The following is a 22,973-nucleotide window of genomic DNA, read 5'->3' as shown; positions in this document are numbered from 1 at the left end:
CTTGGAGGCAGAGAATTAGGCAGAAACTGACTAAAAGACCTGCTAATGCTTGGTTTTGGGCTAGAGTCTTATCTATCTGAGCCTCAGGCTACTCAATGAAATTTAAAGGAACAGTGAGGTTAAATCGGTAAAATGATTAGCAGAGTCATATTGTAATTCTAAATTCAAATCTGAACTCAGTGATTGAATTGACTAATCAGGTCTGTTCTGGAAAGGATGGCTTTGGAGTTGTCATAAGTGCTAGATGATGCCCAGAGTCAAATACAGACACACCTCATTTTGCTGTGCTTCACAGATACTGTGTAGTTTAAAATTTGAAGGTTTGTGATGACTGTATGTGGAGTAAGTCTATTGGCTCCGTTCTTCCAACAGCCTTTGCTCATTTTGTGTCTCTGTGTCATATTTTGGTAATTCTTGCAATATTCCAAACTTTTTCATTATCATTATATTTGTTATGGTGATCTGTGATCAATGATCTTTGATGTTACTATTGGAATTGTTTGGAGGTAATTGTTTTATTATGATATTCTTTATTGCAGTAGTCTGAAACTAAACCTGCCATATCTCCAAAGTGAGCCTGTAATCTGTCTCTGTAAACACAAAGTCATACCATGTTGGTTTATTAGCTTGTTTTTCCTTTAATTACATAAAGATCAGTTTTGAAACCAGTTAAAGAAAAATACAACTTACATAACTCCTTCTGGTTTCAAAGCTGAAAAACTAATTTAAAAGTCATGAAAGATTCTTTATTATGTTTAATATTAATATTTTTGATCACTTGTATTTGGTTTTGTAATTTTATTTTCCATTTTTGCCCTGTCATTTCAAGTTTCTTATAGAATAGTATGAATTGGAAGTCACCTTTAAATCAGCTTTTCTATATCCTCAATTATTACAAGTGAGAGAGGTAAAACCCACACTGAAACTTGCCCAAAGACACAGATAGCTATCAGAGACTAGGAACAAATCTGAGATGCGGAAGAAAACTCACACTGCCTGCCACATGAGTTTGGGAACATAGCAGTTTTTCACTAAGGAAACCCAAGCTTGGCCAAAGTGATGTGAAGTGGTCACAAGGTCACTTAACTGGAAGGACTTCCTACCTGCAAGTCCAGATCTTTCCCTTATTCTATTCTTCGTCTTCCCTCTTTTTACTAATGAAGGATTACAATCTTACAATCCTGGACTTTGGTCTCCCACTGAGAGGTGCCTTGGTGCTTAATAGGGCCTCCTGGTCACAGTGAGTATGAACTAAAGGGTGCTTTGTGAAGATTCCTCACGACTTAAATTGACCTGAGCTTGTGAGACCACATTTGAATTTATAACCTAACAAAGTGCCACCATCTATTTTGACAGAACACAACTCATGCATGATCCACCCTCTCCATTCACAATGCATACAAAATAATCATTCTTCTAAGGCTTTTTATATTTCCTGAGAGGAGTGCTCTTCCTCTTGCTTTTTCCTGAATGAGGAAGTGCTTATAATCTCACCTCTTAAATTACATTTTAAGGCCTCACAAACCATAGTAAAGGGACAGAGTCAGCACTAATTTCATAAACTATCTCTAAGGGAATTAATTACAACCTGACTTATTTTTCTTTTAGAAAGAAGTTGTAAAGGAATCCTGTAAATTTTGAAAAAGGAATAAATTCTTTCTCAAAAGGAATGAGAAGTGCAGTAAAATGTTAAAATAGCACAAATTAAAGTTAGCTGGAATCTCCTGTAAAATCAAACCAAGGCAAAGGGTAGAAAATATCACTCTGAAGAAAAATCAGTCTTTCCAGCAATAAGGCTGACTAATATATTACATTTAAATGTATACTGTGAAAGACAATCTGAGCCAAAATACACAGAAATTGTACATGTCAAGCAACAGGATTTTGACTCAAAGTTAATAATATGTTTCTCAAAATTAACACTCAGAAGAGAAAAGATACTGATTTTTTTCTGAAAAGCTTATACATACTGGAAAAATAGTTAAAGCAAGATATTACTTCAAAAAAAGTGGGTCACTTTACCTGTCACCATAAGAAATGGAAATATAATTATTTATTTTCAAATTTTTTTTTGTGGTAAAAGTCATGTGATAAAAAACATACTATTTTACCATATTTAACTGTACAGTTCAGTGACAGTAAGTATATTCGCACTGCTGTGCAACTTACCATTATCCATCTTCCCAATATTTCACCTCCCTAAACTTAAACTCTGTACCCTTTAAACACAAACTCCCCATTTCCCTTCCCCACTTCCCCAACCCCTGACCTCGGGTATCTATCAAGGCCTGTGTACTTTCTGACTCTATGAATTTCACTATTCTAGGTACCTTGTGTAAATGGAATCAAACAGTATTTGTCTGTACCTACTGTATATTGGAATATATTTTAAGGTTAATATATGTCCTAGCAACAGATTAGGACATAAAATTTTTCCTTTTTTCTCCATGTGTTATTCAGTAAGTTCTCATTAATTACCTATTTTATACGTAGGAATATTTTATGTCAATCCCAATATCCCAATTCATCACACTCTCCGCCACTTTCCTCTCTTGGTGCTCAAACATTTGTTCTCTATGTTTGTGTTTCTATGTCTACTTTGCAAATATAGATTCACTTGTACCATTTTTCAACATCACTAGTTATTAGAGAAATGCAAATTAAAACTAGCTATTTTATTAGTATTTTAATTGAACATATAAATAGTGTCATATAAATATATATAGGTATATAAAGTGTCATTTCTAAACTTTCCACATGAAACTTCTCTGTATCATAATTTTCTTTCAATCAGTTAAAATGTTATTTCTTGTTTTAATATCTATAAAACAAGGTATATATGATTGAAAGATTTGTTACATAAATTCTATTCATATATTTCACAGTGTTCTCCTTGCCACAATTAAAAATAATACATGATAGAAGTGATTTTAAATAGTGAAAGGTGCACCAGAGAAGTTAGAGAAGGATGCACTTGGCTTAGACTAAACCCTGACAGTGACTTAATTTGTCATTTTGTCAGGTTACATACGCACGGTGTGTGATTCTCTCATACAGGTATACTGTGAGAAGTGAAGTGCCAATGTGTCATTTTATGCCAAACAAAACATGGGCAAGATAATATTTTAACAACTTTAACAGAGTTTTTTAAAGTTCCAAGAATCCTTGTGTTCTACAAACTTGTACATACTCTAGCTCATTGGGGGCTACGGCCAGCACTTTAAATGTTACCAGTCAGGCTTAAAATAAAAGATTTAATGCAGATTATCAATGTTACCACATTCCTTCATGAAAAAAAAAAAAAATCTCTAATTTCCTTCAAAATTAATACAGGAAGAGAAAGAAGATATCCCAGAGAATCTTTCAATACTTGGTAGACAAAAATACAAGACACAAGTTATGTAAACTTCAGCAAGTTCTTGGCTAAGTTTATAACATTTGGAAACCTCTAATTTGCATGTGCTTTCTTTGGATTTTTAGGTCTGTCCAATTTTGTCTGATTTTAGAACATCATCACTGTAGGTCAAACAACTCTTGAAATTTTGGCAAGTTCCACCAATCCACTCTGATGAGTTGAAGCTACACTTTCCCACCTATCTTTATTTTTCAAGCAAAATGCATTAGTGAAAAATCACAGGTACTTATAATGAGTGAGTTAAAGATCTTTCTCTGTTTCATTTGATACTAGATTTAAAAATATGTGATGAGGTTAGCTGTGAGTATTGGTTGGCATCCATAAAAATATTTTGTACCCTTAAGTAGGGAAAGTCTCTTACTATGGTATGATAGAACCTTCAACAAAATGTATTTTGGCAACATTATTACTTTTTAAGTGTTTATTACTGTTATATTTAATTTATGTCTTTGTGTCCTGTGATGGTAAATAAACATACATATTTTATTTCCTTTGAGATTATCAGGAATTGTCACTAAATAGACATTTACTACTAATTAGTTTATTAGCAAAAAATAAGTTCTTTTTGTAAACTCTCTGTTCGATAAATTGCTGAAAGTAAGAAGCTGTTTTCCTCTAAAGTAAAATAAAACTACATTAATTTGTGTTTAGAAATGCAGAAAGAAAATTTGGGTATTTCATTCAATATTAAACCTGTTTTCTTGTGTTACTCATTTTATTGACAATAATTGAATACTGAGAGAACTGAAAACTTATACTCTTTATTGATTAGTCCATTATAACTTTTTGTAGTTTCAATCATATTAAATTATCCAGCTAAACATATGCCTTTTTTAATAGCTAAAAGTATTCCTAAAGATAGATATAAAAATACTTTTTCCAGATTTGTGCATTGTTACTTTGAAATCTAAAAATACTTTGGATGTATTTTCAATAGTTTTCATAGGATTTTATAGCACTTCATGTCCATTTTAGTGGATCCATACAAAATAAGTTTAATTTATACAAAAGTATATCTGGCTTGGGAGTGACAACATAATAATTCATAAATGTGTTCCACATATACTTTTAAAATAAGGACAGATCATCTCAATAAATCCTATGCATTTCTATTATTATTTTTCTCATCCAGGTGCTTTAGTGTGGCTTCCTACTTATTTGTGAGACTGCAGTGAACTGTAAGTCTATCCCAGAATCCTTGGATAGTTCATCATACTCTAGATTCCTATGATTCTGTCTCTCTGAACAAAACTAACTTGTTCAGGGTGACCTTCCCTTACACACCCATTCTGCTGAACTCGTTAGAGGTGACATATTACACTCATAAATAATGTACACATTTTTACAGATTTCTAAAATTAAAGCCTTCATTTGGAAGTGGGCATAAGTTTCAGACTTTTTTCATATTGATTGGAAAGAGTTTTGAGCAAGTAAGCTAGTTTATTATTTTAGAATCATATTTTATTATATAGCTACTTGCCATTTAATATGCATTGATATACTCTGGAGAGAACTGACATAAACACGATATAGAGGTTAAGATGGTTTTCCAGGATGACTTGGCTACTCTACCCAACTAATAGATGTCTGAACAACAGGAGACGCCCATCACATGAACTTTGGACATGGCCCACATTTATACAAGGGGTCCTCTGTTTCAGAGAGGAAAGGAATGAAATATGGCTGGTACTTTAAAGAAACACTGGCCTGTCTGGCCTGCCATTTAGTGAGATACACTGTTGAATCAGCAGGGAGACTTCCAGGTATGTACTGGTCTATTCTGATGTAAGCAGCAGATCAACTTTTGGCCAGGCTGTGCCCAAGCGACACAGAGTTACTAGATACCATCTCCTCCATAGAATTCGATGTGTACACAGTGAAAGAGACAGGTGCAGACGCTACTAATTTCAATCTTTTAGAAATTTTGAGAGGATAAGGATACTTTCTTTTTAAAAGAAAAACTGAACTCGAGAGTGGGACATTAGGAACCAAAAATAGCTGTGCAGCATAGCACAGACTTAGCCGAGAACTCACGTTCTATTTCAGGTTCCGCTGAGATGATCCAAAGGGACCTGTGAATAGTCAGCATGCTACTTTCTCGTTAATTCTCTTCTTTCTACCTCAGAGCATCTTTTCCCTTTATTTTTAATGCGGTGTTCTAAAATAGCTAGTAAAGAAAAGTAAAAGTGTTAGCCACTCACTCTTGTCCAACTTCTTGCCACCCCATGAACTATAGCCCACCAGGCTCCTCTATCCTTGGAATTCTCTAGGCTAGAATACTGGAGTGGGTAGCCCCTCCACTTAGGAAAATCCCCTGGATTGAACCCAGGTCTCCAGCATTGCAGGCAGATTTGTTACCATCTGAGCAACCAGGGGCTAGATGCTCTCTTAAAACAGTTCTCGTCTTAGCAAACATTGTTGAGATAAGTTAGCTGTTGTCCAGATATAGACAATCAAAATCCGTAATAATTACCTTGGATCCTAGGACACGAGTCTCTGGTTTAAATACACTAGTTTCTCCTAAAAAAAGATAAGGATGGATTTCCCCTTCCTAAAGAGTATCTAACTTTATATTAAACATTTAGAAACTGCCAAATATACAAAATTCAACACTCTCCATTTCCCATCTGCATTTTATACAATCTTGGGCCACATTACTTATCACATCAGCCTTTCATCCTTGTCAAATGGATCTTTTTGGTTTCTCCTGATAAATCACTTGTAAATTTCTCCTGATTCTCCTTTGTCCCAGCACCGGTGTTCTTCAATTAAAGCTTATCCCAAAGGCCATAAAAACTTTCCTGACAATCACTGCTCTCAAAAAATCTTTCCATTGCAAAACATCTACATTCCTATGGTTCAGTCCTTGTGATTCAGTACTCATTAATAGAATTATTTGTAATTATATAACAGTAATATAATTGTGTACTATTTATACTGAAGACACTGTTTGGAAACTAAACAACAAATTGTATTTAATCCTTCTAGAAACCAAATGAGGCAGGCATCTTCTTAGAAAAGGAGGGCCAGGTACCGGTGTCCTCCCCAGCAATCAGAGTCATGCTCATGATGTTGACCAGCATATTCCCCTGTGAAGAATATGAGATTTTTATCTTCCATAGTACCTAGTTGTATATGTATGTGTATTAAGACTAAGTAGTGACTGGCATAATGTCAAAATTAAATAGTAATTATATATGGATATACATGGTCTCATATTATTTCACAATTACCTTGAGATCTGTAAGGAAATAAGAAATAAGGACCACAAGAGTGAATGGAAGTTCTCTACGTCATCACATTTATGTGATATTTGAGAGTTCCAGAAGAGCCAAATCAGTTAATATTGGGATGTCCAGGCATTTCTACTTTAACTTATACTGCAGATATATTTATTTGTAACTCTTCCTTCCACCTTTCCAAAAGGGTGAATCCAGAAGGGTGCAGGATGGCAGACAAAAACAGAAATGATGAGAAGATAATTACATGCTCAACCACACCAGAACAATTGCTCCAAGACCTGATATAGTGAGAAGGATGCCATGAATCATGAGGTAAAAGACAGCTTCAGAGTTAAGTGGCTAACCACAGAAAACTTCGTGTAAGCCAATTAGCCCTTGAGAGACACAGAGAGTCCACAAATGCACAGCATGCATTTTTTAACCACTCACCTGGGAACAGGAGATAGTAATTGCAAAAATGAGATCATGAAAGTGTTTACCCTGTGTCCATATCAGGAGATGCTGGCAAAATGTTAACTGTGCCAAGAATAAAAGATAAAAATAAAAAAAAGTGAGTGATTACATACTCCAGATGAATTTACTGCCAACCCTAAAAATAACTTTCTTGCCCAGTTTAAGCCTGATAGTATTTTCAGGGCTACAACAGTAGAAAAACATAGCAAAAAACACCCAAAACAATATGTCTTTCTTTCTTTCATGCTTTCCTCTCTTCCTCCCTACTCATGCTCACTCATACCAATGACAGGAAAGAACATGTATATAGTATAGGAGTGGGCTATGTGTCTGAAACGCTTTTCTGTGAATCTGTTCTACATAAACATCTTTCAGGTAGATGACCAAAGATTTTTATTAAGTGCATGGGATCCAAACCTTTGACTTTTCTTTATATTTCATATGCAGTATTGTGTTTATTAGGAAACAAATGGACTTCCCCGGTGGCTCAGAGAGCAAAAGCCTCTGCCTACAATGCAGGAGACCCGGGTTTGATCCCTGGGTTGAGAAGATTCCCTGGAGAAGGAAATGGCAACCTACTCCAGTACTCTTGCCTGGAAAATCCCATGGATGGAGAGGCCTGGTGGGCTACAGTCCCATGTGGTCTCAAAGAGTCAGAGAGACTGAGCAACTTCACTTTCACTTTCAATGAATAGTGAAGTACTGGTTCTTTAGTGATAACACAGCTTATTATCATTATCAGCTTAGCAGTTGCTGCCATAGAATGTCCCTACCTATCTCCATTTTTACAAATTCAATGTAATTTAAAAAATTATTTGATTCATACTTTCTTTTTCTTTAAAAAATATTAAGTGCCCTTAATCACATTTCTAAAGATTTTTACTTTTTTGCTTTGACAAGTTCACACTTGTAATAGGCATTTATATGTCATTCCCAAATAATGTTCCAAAAAGAAATCCCAACATGGTGGAAAGCTATTAATACTATTTATATAGCTACATGGGCTTCTCAGATGGCGCTACCGGTAAAGAACCCGCCTGCCAATGCCAGAGACACGAGGGATGTGGATTCAATCCCTGCGTTGGGAAGATCCCCTGTGGGAGGGCATGACAACCCACACCAGTATTCTTGCCTGGAGAATCACATGGACAGAGGAGCCTGGCGGGCTACAGTCCATGGGGTCACACAGAGTCAGTCACACCTGAAGTGACTTATCCTGCATGCATGCAAACATATAGCTACATACTGTGAATTTAAAGAATGTGAATTACTTTAGGCAAAAAGGAATGTGTCTATGAATTAGCCCATGGACAGAGGGCCCTGGTGGGCTGCAGTCCATGGGATAGCAAAGAGTCACACATGACTGAGTGACTAACTACACATGAATTATCCTAAATATATACAATATCATGGTGAGCTTTATATGTTACTTAAAACTAAACAAAACTTTCCTTTTAGTATTTATCCATGATAATGAGTTTTCTTTAGCTACTTACTATCACTGAGCATAGGAAGTCGAGATTAAATATATATTCTAACTGGTTCATGAACTATATTTGTACCTTTAAGTCTACTTTGACTTAGACTGCATAGTCATATGATTTGTAATTAATGTTGCATGGTAAAATTCTTTAGATACAATTTGCCATAAGAAAAAAATGACAAAACTCTTTTAAAGAAATTATACATACATTTTTGTGTAGAAAGAGCAAACTATAGTTCACTTCACTTATGAAAGATTTAAAATATGATCATGTATTCTTTTTTTTTTTTTGATCATGTATTAGGTTTTGTTTTGTTGCTAATTTGGGAACTATAACACAGGAGAGGTTTTAAAAGCAATTAATTTTTAGGGAATAAGTAAAAACAACTAGATTTAAAAAACAAATCTGTAATATAAATACAGAAGGTCACCACCTTCTAAATAGATGATTTTGATAAAATTCATTTATAAGTCAATAGCTTGAAAGTTGGTGTACATGCTTATGCAGGCTTCCCTGGTGGCTCAGTGGTGAAGAATCCTCCTGCCAACGCAGGAGACACCAGTTTGATCTCTGGGTTGGGAAGTTCCCCTGGAGGAGGAAATGGCAACCCACTCCAGTATTCTTGCCTGGAGAATTCCATGGACAGAGGAACCTGGCAGGCTACAGCCCATGGGGTCGTAGAAGAGTTGGATACAGCTGAGTGACTAAAAAACACATCACCATACATACTTAGAGAGATAGCAAAGGTGAAAACATCGATTAAATCTGACACACTATAACTGAAAAACAGTGGAAAAGGGCAGTCTTAAAATAAGATTTAGTGCTTATTTCCTAACTCTTGAACTCCTTTACTACTCCATGTAGCTGTTGTTCAGTCGCTAAGTTGTGTCCAACTCTTTGGGACCCCATGGACTGCAGCACACCAGGCTTCCCTGCCCTTCACTATCTCCCAGAGTTGACTCAAATTCACGTCCATTGAGTTGGAGATGCTATCTAACCATCTCATCCTCTGCTCCCCCCTTCTCTGTTTGCATTCAATCCTTCCCAGCATCGGGGTCTTTTCCAATGAGTCAGTCTTCACATCAGTTGGCCAAAGTATTGAAGCTTCAGCATACATAGTCCTTCTGATGAAATTCAGGGTTGATTTCCTTTAGTGCCTCAGTAAATATTTTAAATTTATGACAATATGGTTATTAAATAAAAGAACAATCTGAAAAATAATATCTATAGGGTGATGACATTTGACTGAGACAGTTCAGTTCAGTTCAGTCGCTCAGTCGTGTCTGACTCTTTGTGACCCCATGAATCACAGCACGCCAGGCCTCCCTGTCCATCACCAACTCCTGGAGTTTACCCAAACTCATGCCCATCGAGTTGGTGATGCCATCCAGCCATCTCATCCTCTGTCATCCCTTTATCCTCCTGCCCCCAATCCCTCCCAGCATCAGGGTCTTTTCCAATGAGTCAACTCTTCGCATGAGGTAGTCAAAGTATTGGAGTTTCAGCTTCAGCACCAGTCCTTCCAATGAACACCCAGGACTGATTTCCTTTAGGATGGACTGGTTGGCTCTCCTTGCAGTCCAAGGGACTCTCTAGAGTCTTCTCCAACACCACAGTTCAAAAGCATCAATTCTTTGGTGCTTGTGTTCATGTGTTGTTGAAGCCTGGCTTGGAGAATTTTGAGCATAACTTTACTAGCGTGTGAGATGAGTGCAATTGTGCAATTCTTTGACATTGCCTTTCTTAGGGATTGGAATGACAACTGACCTCTTCCGAGTCAGTTAGGGATTTCTACAGACTGCCGGCAATGGCTAAAATGCAGGGAGAAATCCTAAAATGAAACACATCAAAGGGAATAATCTTTACATCAAGGGTGGCTTGTAGAACTGGGGGATGAAGGACTCAAGGAGAATTTTTCTATTATTTCTGTTTTAAAGATTTATAAGAAGAAAATATCCTTTTAGTGTTTTGTGTAGTTAAAATAATTTTAAATCTTTGAGAAATTGGAATCAAATATTTAAGAAAACATTTTCTTAACAGCTGATTATTTTTAAAAAGAGAAAGTTTGGAAAGTTATTGGCTAAATATTTGTCTCCCTACACTCCCCGCTCCCCTACAGCCTCAATTCATATGTTGCAATTCTGACCTCCAAAGTTATGGTGTTAAAAGGTGGGCTTTGGAAGGTGATTAGTTTATGAGGTGGAGCCCTCAGAAGTTGGATTAGTGCCCTTACAGAAGAGACCTCAGAGATCTCTCTCTTTCCTGCCACAAGTGAGGACATTGTAAGAGGACAGTGAAGTATGAACTAGGAAACTAGCTCTCACCAGACACTAAATCAGCCAGTACCTTGATCTTAGACTGTGGGAAACAAATTCTGTTGTTCATAAGCCATTAGTCTGTGGTAGTTTATTATTGCAGCATGCACGGACTAAAAAAGGAAGCAAGTACGATATTTACTGAAATTCTAAATGGTTCTTTTGAGTATTGCTAAGAGAATTATAATTTGTGCTAGTCAGTCACCTGTAATTTGATGGCCAAACATTAATCTCCTTTCCTTTGATACAGTCACATCTCTGATTATTTGTAAAAATAATGTATTTATCAGACATAATTTATGTTTATTTGAGAGAGATGGAAAAACAGTCAAAATTGGAAGAGAAAAGGGAGGAAAGAAGCTGACTGAAAAGGATATGTGCTCATAACACTTGCAGCTTATTGTTCAATTTCTATATGCTAGCTGGTAATGCTAGCCTCTTACATAAATTATATAACTAACTCTTCAAAATAACTTTACTAGATAGGTGTCATTATCACCGCATTTTTTAAATGGCTCAGTTGAGGGACAAAAATCTAAGTAACTTGTTCAAGGTCATAGAACTGTAAGTGGTAAAGAAAAATAAACCTAGAAAGTCTAGCTCTAGAACAGTACTGAGAGCCATAACATCACATTTACTTCAGTATATATAATAATAATTTGCATAAATGAAATTAACTGAAGCTAGATATGGAAAGACAGAGAATGTGGAATATATCAATATAAAAAGAAATGATGCAAGAAATCTATTTTGGATCAAACTCTTCCTCAAATTGCCACTAGGTGGCAGTCGTGGCTCAGGACAACTTATTGTCAGGAGCTAAGGGCCTCCCTGGCAGCTCAGACGGTAAAGCGTCTGCCTACAATGAGGGAGACCCGGGTTCGATCCCTGGGTCGGGAAGATCCCCTGGAGAAGGAAACGGCAATCCACTCCAGTATTCTTTCCTGGAAAATCCCATGGACCAGGAGCCTGGTCGGGTACAGTCCATGGGGTCGCAAAGAATCGGACACGACTGAGTGACTTCATTTCACTTCAGAGGGTTAAATAACAGGGTTTGGGGTGGTTATGAACAGGAAAACTGGGCGACCCAGAAACTGTACAACCTCGTGCAAATGTATGAGATGTTTATAAGTCATATACGACTCTTAAAGGGACATTTCTTACTTTGGGTTAAGATATGTGTGGACTATCTTTTAACATTTTAATTACTTCCTTGTGTGAACCTCAAAACCTATGTCTTCAATGACTAATATCATTCTCTTGATAAGGAAACAATCCCATTCCCAGTATCATGTGTATATATAAGTTGATAAAAAAGACTCCATCCTTTTGCTCCAGGGTCATTATCAAAAAGATGACAATGCAACTAAGATGAAAATAGAAATAACTGTGCCATTGGGCTATAATCAAGTGATATTTAACTAAGGAATCTAGAATTACTGAGCCCCATCTTTGCCTGACTGCTTTGCCACCATGAAGTTCCTGAGAAAGATATACTCACAGTATGAAAGTTGCTCAGTCATGTCCAACTGTTTGTGACCCCATGGACTACACAGTCCATGGAGTTCTTCAAGCCAGAATACTGGAGTGGGTATCCCTTCTCCAGCAGATCTTCCTAACCCAGGAATTGAATCAGGGTCTCCTGCATTGCAGGCATATTCTTTACCAACTAAGCTATTACGGAAGCCAGATATACTCACAAGAGGCAAGTAAAAATGATAAACAAGTCCCACCTCTTCTTTATAAATTAAGTACTAGCTAATTGGGCTTCCCAGTGGCACTAGAGGTAAAGAATCCTGCAATGCAGGAGACATAAGAGACACAGGTCCATACCTGGGTCAGGAAGATCCCCTGGAGGAGGGCATGGCAACCCGCTCCAGTGTTCTCACCTGGAGAATCCCATGGACGGAGGAGCCTGGTGGGCTACAGTCCATGGGGTCACACAGAATCGAATGTGACTGAACCGACTTGGCAGCAGTAGCAGCTAATTACCTCCGATTTGGAACTTGCTGGAAGACTGGATTAATAAATGATTTGGGCTCAAGAACTAAGTGGAACTTGGGCCATTTTTAGATCTCTATTCTTACTACCAATTGGTTTCCAAAATGAAATAAATGAGCTTATCTAAAAGTCTAAATTCTTCCTGGCCTGTAGGGAAGGATGAGAGCTCAGGACAGCTAGCCTGCATGAAGAGGCCAGGTCTGGGCTCATGTTACCCCGTGGAGGCAGGGCAAGAACAGAAAATACAGGAGCAAAGTCCCAGAGAGAGAGCGCCACTCTCAAGTGTTGGAACTTTTTGCACAAGGTGACCATGAAACTAGTAAATGTGATCTAATCACTATTCTGGAAACTGTTGTGATCAAAAGAACAACTCCACATTTTGTCAAGTAGTCTGAATCATGTGAGGAGAGGAGGGAGAACTATGTCCCTCCATCACTACACATATAAATAAAGATAACAATATGCATTCTATTGTTTTTGGACCTATACTACTATATACAAGAGCCATAGTCATCAGCAGCTATTAAGCGCTTGAAAATGTTAATGAGGAACAGGTGAGGCTGAGAAATTGAACCCTTTATTTGATTTGATTTTAGTTAGTTTCTATTTAAAACCTGAAGCAGTGTAGATTACTTTTCTGTAGGAAACTGTTGATTTCCTATAACAGTAACATTTCATAAAATTTGCTATATTATAGTAAGTATGTTGATAGTACGTCATTTCTAGTACTACAGATGCATACATCATATCAATCAAACCAATGTCAATGGATTAATTCAATTCAGATGACTTTTGTGTTTACATGAATTTTTTATTCAGGCAACACAGGTGCTACCTATGTAAATTGTAATTGGTATTTCAATTGAAATATGACTTTAATAATAATATACTTAAATTATTTTTTGCATTAAAATAAGTATGGCTAATTTTCAAATTTAAAATAAATGTATACATCTGATACAAGCCTGCTTGAAAATGAAGCTAGTATTTTGATAGGAAGAGTAAAGAAAGAAACTAGAGGAATATAAGTCAAAATTTAATAATAACATGCAATTAAATTTGGGGGAGCAGATCAAAACAAAACAGCTGCTTGATTGCTGTATAAAATTTTTTAAAGATTATAAAATGGAGAAAAATTGAGATATTTTTAGAAAACACATAGTAAATTTGATAATTAAATGTTAAACAAATTTTAAATGATTTTTAAAATAGGACCTGAGTTTTTAACCTTGGCAAGCTATAAAATAGCTTGCATTTTTGTGCACACACACACACAAAAGCATTTTTAGATTGATGTTAAAAATAATTATCATTTCAGTGATAGTACTTTTGTTAGATAATTATGAGGAAAAAAGACTGAAAACCACAAAAAGTTAAAAATTTCAATTAAACTATCAAACAATTATAGGAGAACAAGCTCTTTCTAAAAAATATTAAAGATCAATTGACAAATAAGTTTGAAAAATTAAGATCTTTTCTTTACATTTAGAGGAGTCATGCTATAGGAGATACCTCAATTAATGCTGTAGTTACAATTTGTCTGAAAGGGCTTTTAAATTTACAAGGAAAGAAAATATAAAAATTTAAATTAACTGCATGGCTCTCAGAATACTCCCACTGCACAGTGTTCATCTAAGCTATATTCAGAATAACCTGGGGAGTGGAACTGAGCTGTTAAGAATTTTGGAGTCTTATTTTGATCTTAACATTTGTACAATGCTTGATTCTAGGGTACAATCTCAGAATGAAAGACAATGTAATATATATTCCCCTCTTAACAGAATATTTATTGGTTTCTCCTTGGTGTCCTGTATCCACATTAATTCCCTTCAAATCTGTGACTGCCCCTCCCTGCCCTTGTCCCCTACACCCCCTATGCTGTTTCCCTAATCCCCACATCCCCCTTGTCTAGAAGTCTTACCTTTTTTTCTATCCACATCCCTAAAAAGCCACTACTGCCCTCTTTTTCTTCCCTTTCTCCATTGTACACACAGCTGCTGATGCTAATTGGCTTCCTTTAAGGTCTCTTAGAAGGAATCAGACATTCTAATCACCAGAGAGGTTATCATTTAGTCCATCTGGTTCTGCAAACTTTAAGAAGTTACTATCTGCTTAATGAAAGACATGTCTCCTCACCTTTGAATAAACTTACAAAGAGGAAAGAAAACTCTGTGCATTCATGCTTCCCTTGGCTTCAATTTGTGGCTCAGAAAAAAAAAAAAAAATCAGAATTATTATGGAACATGAGTCAAAGAGCTAAACTAAATGGACATATTTATCAGGCAAGGATTGATTTAAAAAGTGTTTTTGAAGATTAGCATGCAGGGAAGGACAAAGTTTAATGTTAAAAACATGATCTGTGCAAAACTGAAATGTTATGTTTTAACAAATTAAGTTTGAAATTGTTTTAATTGGTGTGTACATGTGGAAACAATAGAAAACCATGAACTAGAAAATACATCTATTCAATTTTGAATGCACTCAGGCATTTTATGAATTATTTTATATTAGAATTCAAGGCAAGAGAATATTATAGGTCTTTAGTAACAGCAACTTTATCCTAAAATTAGTTTCTCTTTCTTTTCCATAGGCCTAGCAGAAACAAGGAATAATTTTACAATGGTTTTCATGTAAATATTCGTGTTTATATTATGCTATTTAGGGTAATCACTCCATTTTCTGATTCTTTTTAATGAGAAAATGCAGAATTCTAAGATTCCTGGTCCTTAAAAAAATATTTTTTTCTTATTCTTTAGACTGATTAGTTAATGCTGTAAGATACCCATCTCTCTGAATAGTGTCTCAGTTTTCTTCAAACAGGGATATAATAATATCTACATCATGGTGCTGTTTTGAGGATGAAATGAGATAATGTTCTGCCAATACTCTTATTATCATCATTGTCCTTATCTGATCACTTTCAGCATACTTGTTTTGCATTTCATTATCAAGTATTTCTTAGAACATTTTTCTGCATAACATTGCATTGCATCATAAGTACATCTAACACTTGCAACTTGAACTCTATATCCCCTTTAAAAAAAAGAGGAGTAACAACTTTATTGATCCATGAGTCCCATGTTTATAATGGCAGCATTTCTGAGGCCAACGGCAGAGTTTGAGGTGTATCTTTTTCATGCAACATACCCCTATTTGAGGAATAAAAATTGATAACTGGGCTAACTGAAGGATCATTTTTGTTTCTTTGTTTTTACTTTTTCTTAGAGTGAAATATACTTTATAGGCAACAAAAGAAATCTCCTAAGATCATTTTTATATGCAGTATTTGCCTTAAGTGCTAATTTCAGAACCTAATTCTGACATTATAAGGGATTTGGTCAGGTTGGTCAAAATCTGCCTTTTGGCAATTTCTCTTCATTAGCTATGAGTCTCTTGGCTTAAAATCAAGTCTATTCCTCTCTTACAAAGAAGTGAGAGAGAAGTCTGGGACTTTCTGGATGCCTTTAGTGCCATGTAACTGTACAGACTCCAGAAGCATTGGCAGCTATTGAGAAGGATTTATAAGAAGTAAAACTGAAAGGATATTTTTAAAGATGCTAAGCTAATCTTTAAAAACTGTTGTGAGTAAGAAGCATAACTGAAAGGATATTTTTAAGATGCTAAGCTAATCATTAAAATCTGTCCCCCAAATTTTGTTGCCTCGTAACTCTCAATCCAGGGAATAAATTGCTTATATTGCTTCAGTGTGTACAGTTGGGAATAAAATCAATGTTCAATGTGAAATTTCAAGGTCAACCAGATTCCTTTGGTTAGATGTTGGGGATATGTTTGTTTTTTGCTTAGAGCAAGACAGTATCTGTACTTCCCCAGTGACTTGGCTGTAAAGAAGCCACCTACAGTGCAGGAGACGCAGAGATGGGGCTTTGGTCCCTGGGTGGGAAAGATCCCCTAGAGGAGGAAATGGCAACCCATTCCAGTATTCTTCCCTGGGGAATTCCATGGACAGAGAAGCCGAGCAGTCTATAGTCCATAGGGTAGGATTGTAGAGTTGGATGTAACTGAGCAACTGAACACAGAAGATGAGTCAGATTTTTGTGAAGAAAAAAAAAAAAAAAGGATTTCTAAATCTTCCTTTTTATATCAAGGATGAAACTAGGAATTCAAAATTTGCTCTCCGATTCTGTGATAAAATATATAACAGAGGGTGCTTACTTTAAGATGGGCTTCCCTGGTAGCTCAGCTGGGAAAGAATCCGCCTGCAGTGAAGGAGACCCCGGTTAGATTCCTGGGTCAGGAAGATCCCCTGGAGAAGGGATAGGCTACCCACTTCAGTATTCTTGGGCTTCCCTGGTGGCTCAGATGGCAAAGAATCCGCCTGCAATAGGGAAGACTTGGGTTCGATCCCTGGGTTGGGAAGATCTCCCAGAGAAGGGCATGGCAACCCACTCTAGTATTCTTGCCTGGAGAATCCCCATGGACAGGGGAGTCTGGTGGGCTACAGTCCATGGGGTGGCAAAGAGTCAGACCTGACTGAGCGACTAAGCACAGCACAGCCCTTTAAGATAAAAAATGGAAATAGAAAGCTATTCCACCTCCGAGATTAGTAAATGAGATGTGGTGAAAACCAGGTAATTCAGGTGAGATGAGCTTGCTGACCAAGGACCCTTGGGTGGGGATTGGGGAGAAAAAAAAAAAAGCAATATGTAAGAAACCGTGATCTGGATTCCAGATTGAGTGAGGGGAAATCAAAGAACATCTAAACTTCTTCTCTGCATCCCTCTGCTTCAGGCAATGTGGTACTAGAAAGCTGGGTCTGTACCAGGTAGAGGGAGGGTCTAAATGTGCAGACTTGGGGCAGCAAGCTCCTCTATATCTTATACTTGATATGGAAAATGTCTGAAATTCCAGCATATCTGTGAGAAGAAGCAAGCAGGTGGCTGAGAATTAACATTAAGCATGAAATTGGAAGTGTTAGTCATTCAATCATGTTCGAATGTTTGCGACCTCATGGACTGTAGCCTGCCAGGATCCTCTGTCCAAGGAATTCTTCAGGCACGAATACTGGAGTGGGTAATTATTCTGTTCTCCAAGGGCTTTTCCTGACCTGGGAATCAAACCCAAGTCTCCTGCATTAGCAGGCACATTCTTTACCGTCTGAGCCACCAGGGAAACCCAAAATTAAGCATATGTAAATAAAATTAGGTGTAAGTGCCAAAGAGTCACCATGGCTCAGGGTAAAGGCACCACTGCAAATCAAGGGTCCCAAGGAAATGTTACCAACCCCGGAGTCAGGACCCAGCAAGAGTCCTCCAGCCAGTGTCCTTCGTGCCAAAAGAATAAGACCGAGTTTGAGTCAGAAGCAAAGGAAAACCTAATTCTTTGTTTAAAGACTGGAGAGGCAGGAGCTTGCATTCTAGAGTGTGCACGCTCATCGATGGGCCATCGTCTGGGCTGATTCACAGGGTTCTTGTCCACCGGGAGGGGCCCGAGTCCTGGCAGGCGAGGCGCAGGTGAGGCGCAGGCGCGCTGCTCCTGGGCTCTGGGACCCAGTGCGAGGCTCACGTGGTGCCTCTGCGCATGACCTGCCGCCATCTTGACTCTCCTTACACCCCAGTCAGGTGCTGTGAGGGGAACTCGAATCCAATGTATTAGGTGGAAGGCCTCTGCACACAGCCCCCAACAGCAAGTGAAACTAGATAAAGAGAAGTTAGAGCTTATCTTATCACCTAGAATCCATCTTATTTCCCCTGGGACTCCAGTGGGCTTTGCAGGCGACAGACATACCACTAAGTCTCAGAGTATCAACAGTGCTGGAAAAAAGTCAAAGTTCAGTGCCCAACTAGCACAGAAAGTTTGCTGAGCTTCATGGGACCAGTTACTCTGCCTGTCCTGAGACCACAGACCTCCGGGGACCACGTCCATGGACATTTTGACAACAAATGCAGCCAGAGACAGAGACGAGTGCCGAGACAGCCTGTTATTTCAGCAGGGCTCACAGTGGATGGTGGGTGGATCAAAATTTCCTCTCCCTCCTCCTCAGGAAATTATTCATCCCCAGATGCCTTCCTAAGAGCACTAAAGAGGTAAAAAATCCAAAATGATTGATTGTTTACCTGTAAGAGATTAAGTGACCCTGAGAGCCTTTGAAACCACAAGAAACAAAGTTACCGTTGGTCAAGTTTAAGGATTTTTTGCTTGATATATATATATATTATATATATATATATAATATTTTATTTATTTGGCTGCACTGGGTCTTAGTTGTGGCATGTGAACTCTTAGTTGTAGCATATGGGATCTAGTTTCCCCACCAGGAATGGACCCTGCCCGGCTCCCCGACCAGAGCCCCAACACTGGGAGCATGGAGTCTTAACTACTGGACTTCCAGGGAAGTCCCTGGGGTATTTTTTTTTTAATCAGAGAAATTGAGGATCAAGGGTATCAAGGATTAAGAATCAGATGATATCAGTGATAGAACATAACAAATTATAATTTTTTGCCTATCTGAATTGTAGTATGTAAATTTTAACCTGTGTGCTATAGGAATATTCAAATGCTGTTCAGTCCCCCTCTTTCTTACCTTATGCAAACCATACACTTTCTACAGGGTAGACTGTAGTCTTTTTGTTCTCTTTGCTATTAGTAAAGATTAGTCATTGTTTCGTCGTTAAGCCATGTCTGACTCTTTTCGAACCAATGGACTGATGCCTGCTCCAGGCTCTTCTGCCCATGGAATTCTCCAGACAAGAAGACTGGAGTGGGTTGCCATTTCCTACACCAGGAGATCTTCCCAACCCAGGAGTCAAAACTGTGTCCTGCATTGGCAGGCGGATCCTTTACCACTGAGCCACCAGGGAAGCCTAGTAGATTAGAATATGTTAAAAATTCAGCACATGAGTCAAATGCAATCAAAATGTAACTTTGAATGTAGAGAAGCAAGATTGTATGTATGAATCAGATAAGAGTGAAAAAGAAAGCTGTTCTCAGAGGAGAACTGCCACTTTTGGCATGGTGGTTAATAGGCATGGTGATTTTGACTACCATCCCACCAGTGTCTAATCAATGAGGCAAAGCCCTTGACTTGTTACAATAACATCTTGACAGTTAGACATCCCCTGCCCCCCAAACAGTGTTCCTGCTGGAGAAGATAATTGACAATACCACACACTGAGATCATTTATAACCCTAGGGTGTTCTCTTGAAATTTATTTTTAGTTATTTGATGGCACATTTCTCCTGAACCACAATATTTTGTTTCTCTCCTTTATTCACATCTAACCAAACCACAGAATGAAGTTTCGATAAATCATTTCATATTCTTGCCTCCTAAAATCTTTTCTACTTAAAAAAATAAGCAAACAACAACAAAAAAACTCCACTCGTTTGCTGTTCAGATGTGCCTTTTATTTTAAGAAGCTAAAGAGGCAAATCATTTTTAATTGCCCTACAAATATTTACATCCTATACATCCTGTGATTACAGCAATTACACTTATCAGTTTTCCACCCCCTGCTAAAGTAACCACAACATTGTCATGAGGAAATCATGTAGAAGAAGGGAAAGAAAAAAATTGCTGTAGTGCACTTTGAATATAGTGGAAGAAGAAATGCCATCCCTCACTAGCTTAAGCTGCAAAATTATTTTCCACCCTCAGGAGCAATTGGTCTTTTCCCACCACTGATGGGCCACCACTGTTGCAGGATTTAACTGTTACCTCGGAAATACCAAAAAGATTGTTCTATTACAATGCTGTGTCCTGTAAATACTTGAGTTATGCCTGTAATTGCCTTAAAATGCATTGCCTGCTGTGCTTGCTTTTGTCCAAGAGCAGTTTAGAAGGTCAGACTGAAAGCTTTAATAGCCTTGATTATGGGCTGTTACTTGGTTATGAAGTGCCTGGAATAAGAAGCAAGAGTTAATATTTGTGTCTTATTTACCAAAGAAATGCTTCTGGAACTCTTTCATGGGCTGATGATGTAATTCATTTTGATTCAGATATTAATTTATATTTAAGGCATTATCTTGTTGTTATTGTGTTTATGAAACTTGTAGCAAGTGCAGAACTTCTTGCTTATAAATATACCTTTCTAGTAATTCTAGTAATTTGATGAATCTATATAAATTCTGTGCCTCAGAGGTCTCTTGGCTTTCCTCCTGGTCTCTTGCTCTTGGAATAGGTTAGATTTAGAATCTGAAAATAGCAACACTAGGGCCAGGGTGGTTGAGGAGTATTGTGGGGTTCTGCCAAAGTTTGTGATGAGCTTTTCCTTCAGAAGCCTCTAGGCCGTTTCTAAAATTCGCTGAGGAAGAAGCACACTTGTGTTCTGTCTTCATGGAACAACAGTGACATCCAGTGCTAATACAGTTGATCTGACGAGCCTGAAATAGTCATATCACATCATTTCTTGGTAAATGAATCAATATGATGACAAGGGAAATGTGGTCAAGATGAGTGTCTTCACTAATAGCTGCTAACAACAGGGGTAAATGGTATTCAAGGTCAGAGAAAGTATTTCTGTGGCACATCCTAGCAGAAAGCAGTGTGCAGGCTTATGTTTCATTTCCAGTCTCACTTCTGAGAAATACTGACAGGGCCTGGGGCCCTCAGCACCCTCTCAGTTTATCTCTTGGGACACTGTCTTCAGTTTTGCCTCTGCGAGACAGTGGCAGGGCACGCGAACTCTTGGCGCTCTTTTAGTTTATCTCTCAGGACTCATGTAACAGGAAGATAGTGATAGAAAAGCCCAAAGAGCTTGTAACTTTATTGGGATTATTTAAGATTTTAGTGCAGGCTGTCTTCTCTCTAGAGAAAGATTCACTACTTGGTGTTCTTTTTGTCAAAACCAGTAAGCACTGAGAAAGCCATTTGCCAGTCTGTCTACTGCTGTACACCATATACTGAATTGCTCTCCATTGGAGAAGAACTACTTTCTGATGCTACAATACAAAACTTTGTCTATTTGACTTTAGTAACATGCGTGAGTGCTAAGTCATGTTGGTTGTGTCTGACTGTTCTCTGTCCATAGGGATTCTTCAGGCAGTAGCAGTAGAGTGAGTTACCATGCCCTCCTCCAAGGGATCTTCCTGAATCAGGGACTGAACCCACATCTCTTATGTCTCCTGTATAGGCAGACAGACTTTAGTAACATACACATCCTCAATAACTAACTATACACTAATCAGTCTAGAACATTCAGTTCAGATCAGTCGCTCAGTCATGTCCTGAAGCTTGTGCTTCTTCCAGACCAGCATTTCTCATGGTGCACTCTGCATATAAGTTAAATAAGCAGGGTGACAATATACAGCTTTGATGTACTCCTTTCCCGATTTGGAACCAGTCTCTTGCTCCGTGTCCAGTTCTAACTGGTGCTTCTTGACCTGCATATAGTTTTCTCAATAGGCAGGTCAGGTGGCCTGAAGAATTTTCCACAGTTCATTGTGATACACACAGTCAAAGGCTTTGGCATAGTCAGTAAAGCAGAAGTACATGCTTTTCTGAAACTCTCTTGCTTTATCAATGGTCCAACGGATGCTGGCGATTTGATCTCTTGTTCCTCTGCCTTTTCTAAATCCAGCTTGAACATCTGGAAGTTCAGGTACTGTTGAAGCCTGGCTTGGAGAATTTTGAGCATTACTTTGCTAGCATGTGAGATGAGTGCAATTGCACAGTACTTTATGTATTGAGTACCTAGCAGGCACAGTGCTAGGGTCTGCTTATACATTACCTTTAATGTTCATATTATCTACATAAAACACTTTTATCTCCACTTTACAGATGAGGAAAATAAAGCTAAGAGGGGCTCACTAGTATGCCTAGATTCCTAAAATTTGCAAGTGGGATTGTAGGATTTGAATCTAGACTTTCTGCCACCACTGAGCCCTTTGTGCACATAAAGTGGAGAGCCCTGGACCTCATGGGTATCGTGTCAAGGACCCTTAAAGGCCATATACCTTTACCTTCCTATTGGTGGCATCATCCACTCAGTTGAGTGTCTAGATAGAACAAAATGGCAGAGTAAGTTTGGATTCGTTCACTGCCTGATTAACCCCTTAGTATCTACATTTACACTTGAGGCTGCCCATTTAATTTTTATTTAGAGCA

Source organism: Muntiacus reevesi, chromosome 2 (assembly GCF_963930625.1).
Source record: "Muntiacus reevesi chromosome 2, mMunRee1.1, whole genome shotgun sequence".
Classification (NCBI taxonomy): Eukaryota; Metazoa; Chordata; class Mammalia; order Artiodactyla; family Cervidae; genus Muntiacus; species Muntiacus reevesi.
The sequence above is the reverse complement of the archived record's forward strand: the minus strand, read 5'-3'. Positions refer to the sequence as shown.